The following is a 5,000-nucleotide window of genomic DNA, read 5'->3' on the forward strand; positions in this document are numbered from 1 at the left end:
CAAAAGGGCAGGAAAGACAACTTCTAACTCATTCTCTCTCTCCATTCCTTCGCTAGGCATGGATAGCCCACCTTGGGCCAAACCAGGTGACAAGTATCAAAAATTAAAAGAGAATTCTTTAGCAGTACCTGGGTGGCTCAGTCAATTAAGCGTCCGACTCTGGTTCAGGTCACGATCTCACGGTTCGTGAGTTCAAACCCCGTGTCAGGCTCTGTGCTGACAGCTCGGAGCCTGGAGCCTGCTTCGGATTCTGTGTCTCCCTCTCTCTCTGCCCCTCCCCCACTCATGCTCTGTCTCTCTCTGTCCCTCAAAAATAAATAAATGTTAAAAAAAATGTTTTTAAAGAATTCTTCACTCAGGCATCACCCCCCCTCCCCCTCAACGACCTTTAAGGATCACTTTCCTCTGGAATGTTTGGGAAAGAGGTGGTATGCCTTACCTCTGCAGCTAAGGCAGCCTGACACATCCCCGTGTTGCAGAATCTTCCCTCTGGGCCACTGACTGTCACCTGCTTCTCTGCGTCGGCTTTAGTGGAGGAGAACAGGAGGAGGAGTGACACATCTTCCCCTTGTCCCTTATTTCCCAGACAGAACGCATAACTACCACCAGCACGTCATAAAGCTGTACTAGGCTTTGAGAATTTTTTTTTTAATTTTTTTTTAATGTTTATTTATTTTTGAGACAGAGAGAGACAGAGCATGAATGGGGGAGGGGCAGAGAGAGAGGGAGACACAGAATCGGAAGCAGGCTCCAGGCTCTGAGCCATCAGCCCAGAGCCCCACGCGGGGCTCGAACTCACGGACTGCGAGATCGTGACCTGAGCTGAAGTCGGACGCTTAACCGACTGAGCCACCCAGGCGCCCCTAGGCTTTGAGAACTTAGCGAACACCTGCCACTCTCTGCTGCAAACTGGAAGCCAAAAACTTAGTAACGTCAAACTCTTCACAACTGTCTACATGGCTGTTCCCCATAGACCAAGGGGGTCAGCACAGAAAGTTAACACCATGATAGGGGTTTCTGGCCTGGCTTTGTTTTTCAGACTTCTGGGCACCCTGTTCCCAAGACTTCTTTCTCCAAACATACCCCTTTGGTCTTGCCTTGCACAGTAGAGCTCAACTCTGACTACATATTCCCTGGGCAGCCCCCCGCCCCGCAGCCCCCAGACCGATTACATCAGACCCTTTGGATATGGAGCCTGAGCATGGGTATATACTTCTTCTCTCCCCAGGTGATTTTAATGGGTAGCTAAGGTTGAGATTCGCTGCCCTGGGACACAGATCCTGTCCCCACACCAGGCCACAGGGTGGGGTGGGAGTGGGGGTACAGGTCCCAAGGCTTGAATTAGTCAGTCTAGACCAGAGTTTGCAAATTGGAGGCCCACCCACAGGCTGGATCCAGCCAGAGGATTTGTTTTGTTTGGCCCATATGGGGTTTAAAATTTTTTTTTGAATTACTTGCCAATGTTTATTAATGGGAATATATTGCATAAAAATCTGGATATCTGGCTTCTTTTCGAAGAGAAGGAATTTCTGGACATTCTCAGACTACATTCCTGTGTGACCACAATTGGCTGGAGGGGTGGGGGTGGGGGAGCAGCTAGTCCCATAGGTGCAGCACCGGCTCTCTGATTGACCACAGTCCACACCACTCTCTATTGCCTCGCACCAGTCCCACCTCCCTCATTTACCCTCCTGGCCCCCGTCCCTGATGAAAGAGGGGAAAATAGGAAGCCTGCCTCCCTTTGTAGTGTCTCCCCAGGAAGTGCAGTACAAGGACACTAACTGTCATCCACGGGACAAGAATGGAAATAAACACACAACAGACTGCTGGATTCACAGAACTTTCTATGCACAACTTAACCCGCACAGGCTCCTGCCTGCAATGGGAGAGCACTTAACATGATTCACACAGAGTGGGGTTGGTGTGAGGTCTACCCCACCCCCATCCTTACCTCCACCTCCACTCGTTTGTTCACGCTCAGGCTTGGGCTTGCATAGGAAAAAAAAAAAAAAAAAATCCCGCCCCCAAAACTCTCTACCCATTCAACGATACATAGTTACTGTTTATCAGTGCCTTAGGCCAGGTCACGTTGCCAGGCCAGATGGCCGCACACCTGTCTTCCTGGGGCAGTATTTCTCAACGTGGGGTTCACACTCCTGTGCCCCACCCTAGACTGACTAAATCTGGTTCTCTCAGGGCGGGGCCGGCTCGTCACATTCACCAAGTGGCACTTCTGCTCAGTAATGATAGCAGCGGCCGCTAATCCGAGCGTTTACCATCATCTCATTTAATTTAAAACTTCACAGAAATCCTTAAGTTAGGTAGTAGTAGCTACAAGAGGAATTGGCAGCCCGGGAGAAGTCAATTCGCTTGTTCAAGTTCACACAGCCAGTAAGCAGCAGAGCTGGGATTCGGATCACCTGTTGTAGCTGGTAAACCACTGCTCCGAGCCAAAGGGAGGCAAGAGGAAGGTTTAGGAGTTCCCGGGTCACACCGGTCAAGGAAGGTGGGGCCGAATGCTGTCCATTGTAACTATACAACTTTGGCTTTGCTCTCAGTTAGTGGAAGCTGTTTGGCGTAGTGACTAGACAAAAGCATACTGCCTATGTCACAGGTTGCATAGGATTAGATGACAAAAACGCCCTGTGCCCCCCGAACCTGGCCTCTGTGAGTCTGTCAGGCATTCCAGCCTCCCTGCTGTCCACCAGGTCTCTGTCCCGGGACTTAGCACGTATGCTTCCCTCTGTCTGAATGATCCTCTCCTATCAGGGCTCAGCAAACTTCCTCCTAACCAGATGGCTTTGGGGGCCACGCGGTCTCTGTTACAACTACTCGACTCTGTGACTGTAAACAAATGGTCTTGGCTTTGTCCCAACAAACCTTGACAGACCCTGAAATTTGAATTTTATATCATTTTTTACGTGTCACAAAATATTTTCTACCTTAGATTTGTTTTCCGCCACTGAAATATGTAAAACGTAATCTTGGCTTGCGGGGCGCGCCAAAAACTGGGGTCGGCTGGCGTCTGGGGACGGGCCATCGTCTGCCACCCCCTGCCTTCGGTCTCCTCATGGGGACTGCTTTCTAGCGCCCCAGGCGCAACTCAACTCTTGGCTTCTCAGAGAGGCTTTTCCAGATGCCTGTAGCTGAAGTTGCTTCCACCCTCCTTCTATTCATTTCTCTCCCATCGACTTTTAAAATTACGTGGTCACACTTCTTGCTATTCTAAGATTTTTGTGTTCATATGTTAGCTTACGTGTGTCTTATGGGCTTTCCTCTGTGAAGTTCCAAGTTCCATGCGAGCAGGGAGCTTCTCTGTGTGCTTTGCTGTTTCCTCTGTGTCTAAACAGCAACTGGCACATCGTAGGGTCAATACTTGGATAAACGAACAGACAAAACTCTCCGGTGGTACATCTCACATTTCCTTAGATTAGCGTCTTGCAAACTTTCCATTATATCAGCTCAGGGGCGACAGAGATAAAAATATTATCCTGCCACAGCCCATAGGAGTTTTGAGTCATAGAAAACAAAAACAAAAACAAGCCAACAATAACCTGATTTCTCTTGTCTAGAACAGAATACTGGTTTCCGAAATAGCCAGGACTTGAATGGGATATGAATTAGGAGGGCTACAAGCGAATAATGCACATACTTCTAGGAGTTAGGCATGCTTATTGTTCAGAGAGCAAAAATACCATCTTGGGCTAAACGAAGGGTTTCTACAGTTCCTTACGTAAAGCTTAAGCAACGAGGGCTCTTTATTTTCTCTTACGTACACAAATAAGACATCGAAGCAGCTCTTAAATGCTGTACCTTGTCAGGGTGTGAAGAAAGCAGACTCCTTACGGACCGACACTGGCACAGACAACAGAGAACAAAAAGGGGCTGTTTAAACTTTTGGGAGCACTGGCCTCCGGCTCTGGGGTAACAGGAAAAGGTTCTCCTAAGGCCCTCAGGGTCAGACAAACAGCGCGGATGGGGCAAACACGGATGCTCATCTACTTGAGGGAAGCCTTCCTTGAGCCACACTGTAGAAAGAAGGTCTTCCATTTCCACTGAGGACCTACGTAAGGGGCTTCTGTCCCCGCCCCGGCTGCAGACTGAAGTTTCCATGAGAGCAGATTTCCGCCTCTCGGGGTGTGGAGCCCTAGACACCCTACAGGCCTGGTGGAGTCCCTGAATGATCTCCAAATCCAGGTGGTGTCAGTCCCATGGGGACCTCACCACACCGATGGTCCAGGCTGGAGGGAGTTTTGTCAGGAGAGAAGACGGCCACAATTCTCAGAGGCCTGAAGCCTGAGGCAGATGCTGCGTCCTCTGCGCGTCTAAGTCGGATGACAAAGCCCCAGAGGGTCCTGTGGGGCATCAGGGCAAAAAGCAGCAAGGTCTAAAATGCCAGATTCCACAGTTAAGACCTGCTGCCTCTCTGACAGCGAGCCCTGCTTTCCTCAAAGCATGAACTATGTTTCCCTCACCCCATTAATTATCGGTCATTAAAATGACCCGAGGATCCCTTTTTTTTTGTCCCTCAGGGCCTGGAGCTTTCATTGAGCTTCTCGTGAACATGTACTCCACACAAGGCATTGGGCGGCTGGGTGAGGGGACTGGGTGGGACTGGAATATAAAGATGACCACGGGGGTGGGAGTTACCATGTCGGAGATCCCTGTATGGGCTGGACACTGTACTCAGATATTTTGATACTTAGACTTGGGAAGTTTGTTTATTTGCTTATTTATTTATTTATTTATTTATTCAAAGTTTATTTTGAGAGAGAGCGTGCACAAGTGACTGCATCTGTGTGAGTGGGGGAGGGGCAGAGAGAGTGAGAAGAGAGAGAATCCCAAGCAGGCTCTAGGCTGTCAGTGCACAGCCAGAGGAAAAGGGGCTCAAACTCATTAACTGCAAGATCATGGCCTGAGCTGAAACCAAGAGTTGGGTGCTTAGCCAACTAAGCCACCCAGGCACCCCAAGAGTTAGGGATTTTAAAACTTAAGCCACC

This window comes from Panthera tigris, chromosome A2 (assembly GCF_018350195.1).
Source record: "Panthera tigris isolate Pti1 chromosome A2, P.tigris_Pti1_mat1.1, whole genome shotgun sequence".
NCBI classification, from domain to species: Eukaryota; Metazoa; Chordata; class Mammalia; order Carnivora; family Felidae; genus Panthera; species Panthera tigris.